The following is a 15,161-nucleotide window of genomic DNA, read 5'->3' as shown; positions in this document are numbered from 1 at the left end:
GCGCCCTACTCCTTTGAGCCACAGGCACCACCCTGTTGATTGACTCCAAATTTTACAGAGCCCTTTTATTTTTGTTAATACATTTTTGCTTGTATTTCATATTTTCATTTTATTTTTAAATTAACATATTTACAATATCAAAGAAACAAATAAGTTTCAATGAAACAATTCTCCCAGACCGACCAGCCCAATTAGAACATGAGTAAGCAAATAAGGGCAATTAGAACAGTAGTAAGTAAGCCACCAGAGCTAAATCAACAGCTCTACGCTCACATTTTAATTCCAACTTCCCTCACATGACTGGTGCCACTACTGCATGAGGGTGCTTGGGGAGAGTTTAGCCCCATAACCGGTGTGTTATCAGCTTTTGACAGCAGTGCCCTGTGTTTCTGTTGAAGTGGAATTTGTGAATAGTTGCACAGCTTGGCAGTATTTTTTAACTGTCTGCTTAACAGCTCATCATGTCAAAGGAGACCGGGAGAACACTCAAAGAAGAAAACAGATTTTATTTTATTTTATTTTATTTTTTTACTCTTTTTTTCATTTTAATTTTTATTATTAAATCACAGCTGTGTACATTAATGCGATCATGGGGCACCATGCACTGGTTTTACAGACTGTTTGACATATTTTCATCACACTGGTTAACATAGTCTTCCGGGCATTTTCTTAGTTATTGTGTTAAGACATTTATATTCTACATTTACTAAGCTTCACATGTACCCTTGTAAGATGCACCACAGGTGTAATCCCACCAATTACCCTCCCTCTGCCCCTCCCCCCTCCCTCTCCCCTTCCCCATATTCTTAGGTTATAACTGGGTTATAGCTTTCATATGAAACCATAAATTAGTTTCATAGTAGGGCTGAGTACATTGGATACTTTTTCTTCCATTCTTGAGATACTTTACTAAGAAGAATATGTTCCAGCTCCATCCATGTAAACATGAAAGAGGTAAAGTCTCCATCTTTCTTTAAGGCTGCATAATATTCCATGGTGTACATATACCACAATTTATTAATCCATTCGTGGATCGATGGGCACTTGGGCTTTTTCCATGACTTAGCAATTATGAATTGGGCTGCAATAAACATTCTGGTACAAATACCTTTGTTATAATGTGATTTTTGGTCTTCTGGGTATATACCTAGTAGAGAAATTATAGGCTTGAATGGCAGATCTATTTTTAGATCTCTAAGTGTTCTCCAAACATCTTTCCAAAAGGAATGTATTAATTTGCATTCCCACCAGCAGTGTAGAAGTGTTCCCTTTTCTTGACATCCACACCAACATCTCTGGTCTTGGGATTTTGTGATTTGGGCTAATTTTACTGGAGTTATATGGTATCTCAAGGTAGTTTTGATTTGCATTTCTCTGATGATTACAGATGATGAGCATTTTTTCATACGTCTTTAGGCCATGTACTGAAGAAAACAGATTTTAAATGAGGATTGAGAATTGCAATGTTGTCTTGTTACTGCTAAGGAAAGATGACTTGCTTGTTTTGTTATATTGCAATATCAATGTTAAAGAAATTCAGTGCTCATCAGAATCATAACAGTCATAAGGATCACAAATATCTTAAACAAGAGGAAAGACACCAAGGGTTGTATTGCAGAAATTAGAAGATGAAAAGCAAAAGCAAAGACAAGTCTTTCAAGCAGTAATAAGACCTGGAAAAAATGCCATTGAAGTAACTTATAACGTAGCTTGTATACTTGGGGAGAAAAGGAAGCCATTCAGTGATGTAGAAACTGTGAAAGAATACATTGTCAAGGTTGTAGGATGCTCAGGTCCTGATAACATTTCAAAGTCCAAACAGCTACCTTTTTTTTTTTTCACAGTAGTTGCTTGACCTTTATTTTTTTAAGGTGTGTTTTAACCTCCTCCATGTTTCTTGTTTTTTTATTTTTTAATTTAATTTTTAATTAAATCTTAACTGTATGCATTTATGGGGTACAATGTGATGATTTGATGTACAATGTGATGATTTGATATTCAATGTGGAATGCTTAAATCGAACTAATTAACACAACCATCACCTTACTTACTTATTTTTTGTGTTAAGACATTTATAATTTACTCTTAGTTATTTTGAAATATACCCTTGCACTGTGCACACTGGGCAAGATCCCACTAAATGCCCTCCCTCCTTCCACCAATCGTCCTCCCCTCCCCCCTTAGCATCCTCTCCCCTCCGCCTTGTTAGACTATATTTGTGTTTTGTCATTCATATGAGAGTGTAAGTGCATTTAGCCATAAAAAAAGATGGAGACTTTTTCTTTTATGTTTATCTGGATGGAGTTTGAACATATTCTTCTTAGTAAAGTATCTCAAAAATGGGGAAAAATGTACCTGATGTACTCAACACTACTATGAAACCAATATACAAACAGCTACTTTTTTCAAGGAGAAGCATAACTGATCTACAGCATGAATTAGCCTTCAACTTAACAGAATGACTTCCTTCAAAAGGAAAATATGTATTACCCAATCACTTTGGATGAATCAACTGATACTACTGGCTCAGTCCAAGTTTTATACTTCACGTGGGTCATCACAGAAGATTTTCTTTGACACAAAGAGTGTACTTTATGTACTCTTGCAGACAGAACATGGGAAATAGATATCTTCAATGTCTTTTGAGATAAATGTCATGAAGTTGGACGAATTTTCTAAATTTAGTAAGTGTATGTACAGATGGTGCACCTTCCATGACAGGAAAACATGAAAGGTTTATTGCACAGATTTAAAAAATTATTAACAGATCCAGAAGCTCTCATTTCTTTTTGTTGTATCTTGGATCAGCGAAATTTCTGTGCTAAACTTACCCTTTTAAGTGTAACAAGTTTTTTACAACAAGTTAGAAGTATTGCTAGGTATATTCCTGCAAATTTAAGAGAGCATTATGAGTTTTGTAAGATGCTAACTTGCATCTTACAAATGAAGTATTCAGTATAGATTTGCTGTATCACTCTAAAGTTCATTGGCTATCTCAGGGACAGTGTGTTAGCCAAGATTTTATCTCTGTGAGAACACATAGTTAACTTTTATGAACAACAGAATCAGCAGTGTGAATTATGTAAAGAAGATTTCTATACAAATGCCGCATTTCTGTGTGATATCATGTCAATCAAAGTGATTTGAATATTTGTTTTGCAATGTAAAATTAAGTCTATGTAGATGTGTGGCAAAAATTCTAAGCATTTCAGAAAAGCTTATCTTTTTTCACAACACTTCGTCAAAAGGAAATTTCAGATGAATATTTTCACCGGTTAACAAAGGTCACTGATGAACAGGATGACATATGTGAATCATTTAAAGAATACACAACTGTTACAGACAGTTGGAAAATACAATGAAATGTTCACTGACTTTGAGAATCATGACATCACACTCAAATCAGCATTTCGCCCTCACCTAGTTGATAGCACCAAGGCACTTAAAGAACTTGAGATGGAACTGCTGAGCTCGCAGTACCGTTTGAAAGTCATTGTTGGACACTAAAGAGATCCAATTGAAATGTGGAGAGAAGGCAGTGGACTACCCATGCCTTTGGCAACATGCCTGAGAAACGCTTTCTTGCTTTTCAACCACTTACTGCTGTGAATCTGCACTTCCTACCTACCCAAATCAAGATGCCCTTAAGGTCACAAATGACTGACAGCCATCTAGAGAATCAGCTGAAACTGCGGATATTCAAATGCTTTCCAACCAGAAGCAGACACAACAAAGTCATTGAAAGATTACTTAACTTTAAAATTAACAAATGGTTTTCATTTTTTGAAATTATTAGCTTCATCATAGTTAGGTTTTTACAAAATAATGTGCATCTTTACGTATCCCTAACTGAAGTTTCTTGAATGGGGCCTTATTTGGTTACAGCTAAACGAACGTGGCCTTTCAACATAAAAAGCTTCCCCACCCCTCATCTACCTCCTGAAGCTCTCTCACACCTTGGCTGACACTCCTAGGGACCAGGTGGACAGTTTCCTGCTTGTTCTCCCCACAATACTCCCTGTGTCCCATACAATAAGGCACCCTGCCTGCTCCTGAGCAGAACAGGTGCATATTCTACCACAACTCTCATCACATCGTGCCAAACATATCTGCTTCTTACAGGCTCTGTCCCCCAGACTAGGAACTGTCTAAGGCCAGAAACTTGTCTTAACCATGGTTGAAACCTCAGTTTCCAACACAGTGCCTGGCACATGCTAAATTCGTAATCAATAGCATCTAATAGAATCTGACCCTCCTTACCCAAAACTTATCATGGCCCCTCTCTGAGACAACGTAATCCCCCAAGCTGACTTCCAGGAACGCCCAAAAGCTGGTTTATACCTGCTTTCAACATCTCTTTTCCTACTACTACCCCCCCAACGGGCCCCAGCTCTCCATGCTGAGGTGCCCCTCGGGGACCACACCCTGCAGGTATGCTATTCACTCCTGTTTTTCTCACCAGGCCCAAAGTACCCTCCCATCTTCTGGTTTCCTAACTTCATTCTGGTTTTCCTTCAAATCCCAGCTCCAGCCCCACCTCCTCTCAAAGTCCTTCTTTCCACCCTACTCAGCAGGTACAATGATCCTGATCCTTCGCTGCTCCTGGAACCGCTCAGGTGCGGGAGTATCACTTTGCTCACTCAACTTGGGGAACCTCTCCACATCCTGTTTCATGCACACTGGGACACAGGGCCTCTCAATAAGTGCTGTTGCCTTGCTGCCGTAGGTCCTGTGCTGCTGTGGAGGAGACTGTGTTGGGTGTGCCGATTTGGTTACTGAGCTGTGGATCCATTTCTCACACAGGCTGCACCTGGAGGGAGGGCCCCGGAACCCACACGGGGGAGGTTCAGTTATCTCAGCCCTCCCTCGGCTGCTGTCTCTGTCCCTGCATCTCCTGCCACAGAAGCCAGGTGGCCAGCCAGAGAGGCCCTGCCACGGCTCCCCAAAGGACCAAGAAGCAAGGTCCCAGTGGATGAAGGGCTCTGTACCTTGTGGCCAACATCCAGGCTTTCAGAAGGCTCCACAGATCATATAGAAGATGACTAGGGTTTTCTGAATCCACAGGCAAACTTACTGTCCGTGGGAAAGCATCAGAAATGAGAAGATCATATTGTTTACTTCAGATTATAACCTTTCGGTGGCTCCCCTCTGAATACCGTCCACAGCAGTAAATAGCCTGGTATTTGAGAACTCACACATTTTTATTCAAATCTGTCTTTAATTAATCTGATACTAACCAGGGCCACCCAGACTGTACCTATGCTCATTTACAAAGAAATGAAATTTCTCACTGAATGAGTGAATGACTCCAATGGCGACTGTTTCATATTTTATCCTGCGTGTTGCATTCTCTGGATTGATAAAGAAAAGATGGTGTAGGCGTCTTCTGGTGAGGTTCCCCCATCCTGGCTTACGTTACAGGGGCTCTGGCTCTGAAGGCAGCAGAGGACCTGGTGAGAGACCGAGCATCTTCTGTCTCGGAGAGGCTGTCAGGTGATGTCGTGAGTCACCTATACTTGGTATCCTTTCCTGCGTGGATGTGCTCTCGGCCGCAGTGTCTGCTGGCCTTAAGGCAGGACTTGCCGCACGAAGGGAAGCTGGCCTTGCAAGGCTCAGAAGACCGTGTGCAGATGAGACTCGTGGGTCTCTGGGCCTAAACTTTGGGGGGAATTCAGGCCCACTGTACGCAGAGAAGGAGGAGGGCTCCTCACACTCCACCTGTTACAGAACTGGGCTGTTCCCCCAGCCTAACTAGAAAGAGGCCTGAGCAGTGACTTATTCACTTGTACTGGTTGCAGAGTCTGCAGCGCTTCAGCCCCGGCCTGAACCTCCGAGCTCCCACACGCTGGGCCCTCCCTGTGTCTATCTGGACAGCTTTAAAGCCAAGGGAAGCAATGGAGAGGAATAACTTGAGTTTTTACAACTGGACAGTAGTGAGGAGGAGCAATTCTTTCTCCCCTCTCTGACCTCTCTCCCTCCATCTACCAACTTTTACCTTCTAGAAATGTCCAAGCTGTTTGCCACCCCTTGGGAGCAGCTTCTCCACAGAGTGCTACGTTTGGGGCAGAATGACAAGAAATCAAAGTGACCTCAATGGACCAACTACCTAATCTTACCTGCCTGAGCTGAGGTGGCGAGAATCTATGGGTGTAAGCAAATAAATGGAAAGTACCCATGACAGCTGATCCCGGCACAGTCGCTCCGGGAGGAAGTGCACTCCCCCGGATTTCAGTCACCAGAGACACCTAATGTGCGGACAGCCCAGCTCCGTCCTCCCTGCCCCACCTCTGACTCTCCGCTCACTCTGTTCTCTGGAATGTCCCAAGATCTGGGGTCCTGTATTTGGGTTCCTGGAGAAAGAAGAAATGTTTTCTCTTTGGAGTTAATCCTTCCAAATGGCTGCAGCCTGTGCATTTTTAATAAGGAGGCCTCAATGAATGCTGAGAAACTTGGACAGGCTGCCCCCACATTACCAAGGGCCACAGTGTACACAGCAGAGCAGAGATTAGATGTATTGCCCACCCCCCGAGGGCTGATGATCAAAATTCCTGTGGGTTCTTGTAGGCGTTCCCAATTCCGTTTATATTTTGTAAAAAAATAAATAAATACACTCAGACAACCTCACTCCTTTTCTTCTCTCCCAACTTCCTTTCCCCTCTTGATAATGAAACAAACCTTCCTTCCCTACCCTCTCTTTTTCATAATGGAAAGAACTTTCCTGGAGTTGTCAGTGGGGCTGCCTAGGAGGCCACAGATCCCAACTGTACACCCCTAGAGCCTGCTGCTTCCACTGTCCTTGTGACCCTAGATCCCTTGGGGATCCAGATATGGCCAAACCTCTCTTCACCTCCCAGCAAGGCTGGCAACTGCCCAATGTTATCCTGTGTCCAGATTAGACCCAGGCTGAAGACAAGTGGGCCCTTTGGTTAGTCTGCATATAGGGACAGGGATACTCAGGAGCTGCGGAAACCTGCCCACCCTGGGATGGTGCCCAGTGCCCGGCATCCCCAAAGTTTTCCCGGGCACCTCCCAGCCCTGGGCTGGCCAGCCTGGTCTCACCGGAATTCCTGTTTGGCTTGGCCTTTGTCAAGGAGGCAAGGAGCCTGAGGAACTGGAGAGTTAGGCAACAGCTTCCCAGGGGCGAATTCTCGCCCAATGCCTGGTATCTGGTCTCTGAGCCAAGCATGGGTGGCTCTGTTTCTGCTGATTCCTGGTTGTGGTTGCCTGCTGCACACTGGTGCTCTGTTCTTGCCTGGGTATTCCTCCCTAGAAGAAGAAATTCAGTCAGGGGCCTGAGCGATGTGGGCCCAAATGCAGCTCTTACATGCAAACACTCCCACGGACTGAATTCTCAGGAAATGCTAAGACCCCTTACACCGGTGGTTCTCAACCTTCCTAATGCAATGTATTTTCATTGTTACAAAGGGGTCACGACCCACAGCCATGCTGGGGTCCTGTTAGCCCCTCCTCTGGGTTCAGCTGAATCGAGGTGGCCAGGTGTTATTTTAGATACCTGAAATAGGAAAGTGCTTAATGTCAGGGTGATTTCTATTTCAGAGGTGCAGGGCAGGGCAGGGAATATGTTTGAGGCTGGGACTTATGAGCAGAGTAGAGCCTTCTTGGTCACCGTGACACCTTTTCCCACCTTTTCTACCATTTCTCTGACTGCCCTGTGGGTGCTGAAGGGGTGTGTCTGACTATTTTTGCATGTAGGTTAGAAAGGTATGAATGATGGTCTGAATTTCTCATCCCCTTCTCTAGAGCAAATCTAATAGCCCAGACTTCAGCAAGCTTCTTTATTCTATCTCCATGAGTTGGGAGGTAATAAGTTAAAGGATCCCTCCTCCCAGCCCTGCTTTTACCTGAGATCCCAGAACCTGGCATGCACCATACACCCCAGAGTTTGCCAGGGACAAACCTGTTTAAGCCTGTCCCAGCAAAATTATGAAAACACCCCCTGTTGTTTTCGAAAGTGAAAGTTGGACAATGAATTATGGAATCGCCCTTTTACGGAGGACATCCCCTTCGTTCTGGCTATGTTCTTTCCAGATGCACAGAGAGCGTGTCATGGCTGGAGAAATTACGGCTGCAAAAGGGAAGTGACTTGCCCACGCTCACGTGGTGAGTCAGCAGCAGAACCACTGCAGGGACTCCGGGAGTCTTGACTAATGTGCTACTCACTCCCGCCACCGCCCCGAGAATGGGAGCAGAAAGGACAGGATCCGCTGACAACATGCGTTGGAGGAGAGAAGCCCACATGTCTATGTGTGTGAAATGACGTCAGGACACTTATAAAGGGACAGGTGCAAAATAATATTGCGCAATGCCATCGATCCTGTCCAGGAGCCCCGAAGCTGGTGGTTGCTGGGTGAATGGAGGAGTCACAAGTGCCCACAGGGGGAGGGAAGCGGAAGGCAGGACAATCACGGTGGCTACAGGAGGAGGCAGCAACCCCCTCGCTGCTGATCCAGCCGAGCTTGGGACAGGGGAGAGGGTGTCTTGAGGCTACACATGCAGAAGGACCCAGGCCACCTCCACTCTGCAGTAGGGGCTGAAGTGGGGGGGTGTTGAGGTGGAGGTTAAGGTGGTTTCTGAAAAGGAAGTCTGTCCTGGAGAAAGGGGGTGGTGCAGGGACAGTGGGCTGATGGGACCGCCTGGAGCAGAGATGGAAAAAAAGAAAGAATGTCTGCCCAACATCCTCATTTTTTTTGGTTTTATGGGAAAATGGTGAAACTCTTTCTTGCAAGTGGCGATTACAGAGGGTGGGAGTAGGAGAGAAACCACAGTGATTTCTTTTTTCAGGACCAAAACAATGTTTTCCCCAAACTAAACAAAGTTAGATTGAGAAATTCAACATGGTACCTTAGGGAGCTGGTGGCCCATTGTTACGCAGAGAGCCGCCTTCCCACAGCCCGACCTCAGGCTCTCATGGCTGCCTAGGGCAGGAGAGGGGGACACTTTATTTTTTCAAGATCCAAACAGTCAGGGTTCTCTCTTTGCAGAGTAGTTTTTGTCAGCCTCTTGAAATGACAGTGGAGTCCCGCGTGGCAGCGGTTTTCGTGAACCACGGCAGGACATGGGCTGGGTGCCCTCTCCTCACCTGCTACCTTCTTCCCGTGGACAGCTTTAGGGCCTGCTCCTCTGGCACTGAAAGCCCTCAGGGGTGATGGCTGCTTTCTCTACCTAAAAGGTGATTCCTTTCAGATGACACCACAGGCCCAGCCTTTAGTATCATTATAGAAACAAAGGAACCCCATAATTACAAGCTGAAACTTTGCCTTCAGAAAGGGATAAGAGGCCAAGTTCTTTAGGAAAAGCTGGTGCTGAGATCTGGGTGGTCTCGCCGCTATTAGTTCTTTAGAGATTTGATTAGATGAAACCATTCATTTAACGTGGGGCTTTTTTTTTTTTTTTAAACAAAAACTGTGGGAGTCATTCAAGCTTCTTCAGCAAATTACAGTGATTTTAAGTGAATTAAAAAGTCAGTAGCCCTACCTACAGTAACCCTTGTCAGAAACAATGTATCTGATGATGGGAAATAGCCACAGTCTGAAAAAGGTCCCAGCAGCTTCTCAACTGCATATTATGGGGCTGTACTTCTGTGTGAAATTTAGAGGCAGAGTCTTGCTTTGTCACCCTCAGTTCTTATTTTCAACTGATTGTTGTTAACCTACTGGATCTAAATCTAGTCAGTTCTTGTGCCTGCAGACTCCTTTAATTTGTGTGCTATCATAAATTGTTTTCCAACTGGGGTGGCTGTGCGTCCGGTTCTTATCTGAGGAGCCAGAGGCCTTAGGGCTACCTGCGCAGCCCCACCAGGCTGAGATTTTATCTTCCAGTGCTGCTCCGCAATTTCTCCAGGGACTCTGCCCTGCAGGGCTGAGACCTGAACTTTCTCTGGCTTCAGGTGAACATCAAGTTCCCTGGCCAGCCCAGAGGGCTTGGTGTCTCTACAACCTGTTTCAGCGCAGGGGACAAGCAGATGCTGGGCTTCTGGACAGGACCCCTGTGTCTATCCCGCGACTTCTAAGTTTCTGCAGCATATGGGAGAGCCCAGCTTCCCCTGGATAGCTGTTTGTGACGAGTTCTGAGGAGGACAAGACCTCGCTGTCTCTGATAAGAACCAGGGTCTGGCCCAGTCCTTGCAGCCCTCACAGCCAGGTGGCTGGTTGTGACCTTAGGACCCACATGGTCACCACAGCCAGTGTCCACATTAATGACTCTAGTGGACAATTCTGTCCAGGTGAGGACCGAATCCCAGCACCAACATAACTTTCCTCAAGTAACCTAGATTGGGCAAGTGAAACAGAAGAAAAGAAAGAAAGAAAAAAAAAAAGAAAAGAAAGAAAAAGAAGGAAGGGAGGAAGGGAGGGAGGAAAAGATACCTTCGGTATCTAAGATGAGCTTTTATCACGTAAATACCAAGGTGGGAGGACTCACTCCATCAAACCAAAAAGATCAGTAATGTAGTCTTTGTACCTTCTCAAAGACCAGGGCCACGGCAATATAAACTCCTAGAGTGCTTCATTTCTACAAATCATCTTCTTTATTTTTTTATTTTTACATATACATGTGTTTATTAGGTTTCCATTGTTTTGCCTTCACAAAATTAAAAACGCTTAAAATTTAATGACAATAACAACGTTTAAGATAAGGACTAGAAACAAAAACCTCGTAAAGCATGAACGAACATAAATACATTCAGAAAAGGAATCAAACAATTGCTACGTCGAAATATTAAGCAATAATAATAATAATGCAAAGAAAGTAACATTCACATTGTCAAATAAGAGTGTGTCTATTATAGAATGCTTTGACTCTGAGATTCAGTATGGAGTCATCAGTTAACAATTTATTATTTTTTAAGTATCAAAAAATAGACAACTAATATTTATAAATATAAGTAAAAGATAATTTCAAAAAACAGATCATGCCAATTCTTATAGACAACAGAAAAAGAAGAAATACTTCAAAATCATTCTACTTGATCTGGGTACACCTGATACTAAAATTGGAGAAAAAATATTATTATAAAGGGGAAATTGCAAACATATGTCAATTATCATACAAATAATCTTTTTTTACATTTTATTTTATACATTGGTTTAAAAGTCTTCCCTTTTAAAAAATTACATATATTTAAGGTACACAACGTGATGTTTTGTTAGACATATACGGAGTGAAAGGGCCGCTAGACAAGCATATTAACACAGCATCATCTCCCACAGGTACCTTTTGTGTGTGTGGAAAGAGCACCTAAAATTGACTCTCTCAGCAAAGTTCCACATGTGGTGAAATATTAGCTATGGTCTTCACGCTGCACCCCACATCTCCAGATTTATTCATCCTACACTAGTGCCCTTTGACCTTCATCTCCCCATTTTCCACTCTCCCATCTCTGGTAACCACCATTCTGTTCTTTTTTTCTATGTCTTCAACTTCTTTTTAAAACTACACATGATACACATACAAGAAATCACATAGTATTTTTCTTTATGTGTCTGGCTTATTTCACTTGGCATAACGTTCTCCAGGCTCACCCATGTTGTCACAAACAGCAATATCTCATTTTTTAGGGCTAAATAATATTCCATTGTGTCTATATGATGCAATTTTTTATCCATTTATCAGTTGATGGGCACTTAGGCAATTTAGCAATATCAAACATCATTTTCCTTGTACATTTTCTCTGATCCAGGAGTTCCACTGCTTGAATTTACTCTAAAACTACATTGGCAAAATTATGTCAAGATGTGTAGGACGAGAATTACCTTATAGCATTGTTTATGATAGCAAAAAAGCTGGAATTCACTTAAAGATATCCATCAACAGAGGCTGGTTAGACTATAGAACTTTTTGAAACAGTTTTAAGAAAAGGCTAAAAGTTGAATGGCTTGACATAGAGGAGCTGTAATTTTTTGGTAAGTAGAAAGTGAAAAAGAAGGCTAAGGACAAAGTATTCAGCAATATCTGAAAAAGTTTAATTGCGCATCTCCTTAGAAAAAACACTGGGGCATGTTCCCCAGTGTATTTAGTTACTTATAGACTATAGAACATATCTATATATATACACATGTATACGTGTAGAAACAGATACAAAGGTAGAGCAAAGGGGAAAATTAAGACAAAGAAATATAAGCCCCCCTAAGCTGTCTCAGGGACTTTCTTGGATGTGTGCATTTATTCCACATTGAAGCGGAGTGAGCACATCATTGTGGAGATTGAAAAATATGCCTGCAAATATTTTGATGCTTCTTCTATTGGGAGATGAAGCACACTCCACACTTGCAGCTTTTGTGATTGTTTTGACCAGCAGGGTACAAGAGAAATAATAATATGTGATTCTGAGTCTAGGTTACAAAAAGTAATGCAATTTCTACCTTGTTGCTAGAATACTTGTTCATGAAGCCTTTAGCAGCTCAGGGCAAAGCCTGAAATCACCATACTCTGAGGAAGACCGAACTAACACAAATGGAAGAGAGAGGTGTCCCCAGTGCTCCAGCTTCAGCCTCTGTCTGCCCGCCAGGCACGCACAGTACTGAGCCAGCCCACTGAGCCCTTCCCACATTCCTGCTGCACAGAAATCAGGAGCGAGACTAGACACGCGCTCTTGCCTTAATCAACTGTGTTGTGGGGATGATTTGTAATCCATCAATAGATACAGAAAGAACATGATCCCAAATGTGCGTGTGCATACAGTTGACCCCTGCATGGGCTTAAACTGTGCAGGTTCACTTAGACACAGACTCTTTTCTGCCTCTGCCAGCCCCGAGGCAGCAAGGCCAACCCCCCTTCCTCCCCTCCTCATCCTCCTCAGCATGAAGACAGGGATGAAGACCTTCATGATGATCCACTTCCACTGAACGAGCAGTAAATACATTTTCTCTTCCTGATGATTTTCTTTTCTTTTTTTTGTAGAGACTAAGTCTCACTTTACCGCCTTCAGTAGAGTGCCATGATGTCACAGGACTCACAGCAACCTCCAGCTCTTGGGCTTCAGCGATTCTCCTGCCTCAGCCTCGCGAGCAGCTGGGACTACAGGCGACCGCCACAACGCCCGGCTATGTTTTGGTTGCAGTTCAGCCGGGGCCGGGTTTGAACCCGCCACCCTCGGTATATGGGGCCGGCACCCTACTCACCGAGCCACCTGATGATTTTCTTATCAACATGTTCCTTTTTCTAGCTTACTTTACTGTAAAAACACAGTATACAATACATACAAAATACGTGTTAATCAACTCTTTATGTTTTCAGTAAGGCTTTGGTCAGTAGTAGGCTACTGGCTGTTAAGTTTTGGGGGAGTCAAAACTTACATGCAGATTTATGACTGGGGCTTCAGTCCCCCTAAGCCCTGCCTTGTTCAAAGATGAACTGTCCGTGTGTGTGTAACACACACATATGTAATATTTATATATATGTATATATATTCAAGTGTATGCATACATTTGCTGTACTTGGCATAATTTGAAGTAGAGAACAGAAGGAACTGCTGAGAGTAGTTATTTCTGGAGTGGTGGACTGGGAGGCAGGGAAGTTGTGGTGGTAATTTTAGGTCTTAACTTGACTGGATTAAGGAATACCTAGAGAGGTGGTGAAGCATTGTTTCTGGGTGTGGCTGTGAGAGCGTCTCCAGGGGAAACTGGCATGTGAGTGGGTTGATGGAGCAGATGAAATCTGCCCTTGATGTGGGTGATCCCATTCAACCAGCAGGGAGCCTGGATAGAACGACAAGGCAGAGGAAATGTGAATTCCCTCTTTTGCTCTTGGAGCTGGGACACGCTTCAGAGACTGAGAGTTACATTATTGGCTTCCCTGGTTCTGACGTCTTTGGACTTGAACTGAGCCATGCTACTGGCATCCCAGGGTCTCCAGCTCACAGATGGCCTGTCATGGGACTTCTAAGCCTCCCTAATCACACAAGCCAAATCCCTAATAAATCCCTTCTCATCTGTCTGTCTGTCTGTCTATCTATCTATCTCCCACCCACCCCTCCTAGTTCTTCTGACTCTCTGGAGAACTCTAATGCAGAGATCATCTCTGCTAGATATGGAATGTTAATGCTCTATTATTGCTTGCATGATCTATAATTTTTTTGTGAGTATCTTTCAAAAAATTTACCTGGCTTAGAAAGAGACAATCCTTTTATCTACTCATACTTACTTCCTAAAGTCTGAGGATGTGAATTTTCTGCATAGTAGCAACTTGGGTTGAATAATAGTAATGAACTTAAAAACCTTCTAAAACTGACCTTGGTATTAAGTGTGTAATTTCTGAAATCAGACTGTTCACATTTTGGTTCCACCATTCTACCCTCCTTGAACTCCAGTTCAAAATTATTTATTTAAGTAAAACACATTCTATATTTAAAGTGCTATTTTATGAAATTTATTGACACCAGCAATGCCCTCATTCAGATGAAGGCAGGAAAGTAAACTTCTTGCCACCATCTTGGGACTGGGTTTACAGTGAAGCTGATACCCTGGTTTCTTAGTGCTGGGTGCAGGGAGGACAGGGCTGGAACACACATGACCATGGCCATATTCTCCTACAAAGAATAGTTCAGTCTCCAAAGATATATATTTGTGCATTCAACAACTATTTTATGAATAATAAACAATTGCTCTTGGGGGATACTTTTTGGATCCTCCTATTTCTAAATTTCCCAGACCTCATCCCCTCAACTCTTGGTCCTCCAACACAGCTCTCAAGACTATGAATTGGGCTTTTCCTCACACAGCCACTCCCAGCCCAGTGCAAGGTATGGAGCAGAACAGAAAATCAACATAGTTGGCTTTGAATCAGTCACTGGGACAATGGTAATAAGCCAAAACCACTCAACAAGCGCAGAGAAAGGGCAATGGAACACAATTACACGGTCCAGAAGTTCTTAAAACATGTCAGACATTTGCTTCTTACTCTTAAAAGAAAATGACTTGTATGGGCCACACCCTCCAAAGCAAGTTGACCTAGAGTCTCTATGGGACGAGATGAGAGATCATTCATAATTAAATAAACAACAAACAAACCTCCCTACAAAGGTTACCCCTTATATTACCTGAACTCTATAGTATTAAAATTTATTCAATCCATCGATAAGCATTTTTTAAGCACCTACTCTATGCCAGGTACAATTCTAGGCTCAATTTTTGTCAGGGTGCCTC

Source organism: Nycticebus coucang, chromosome 10 (genome assembly GCF_027406575.1).
Source record: "Nycticebus coucang isolate mNycCou1 chromosome 10, mNycCou1.pri, whole genome shotgun sequence".
Classification (NCBI taxonomy): domain Eukaryota; kingdom Metazoa; phylum Chordata; class Mammalia; order Primates; family Lorisidae; genus Nycticebus; species Nycticebus coucang.
The sequence above is the reverse complement of the archived record's forward strand: the minus strand, read 5'-3'. Positions refer to the sequence as shown.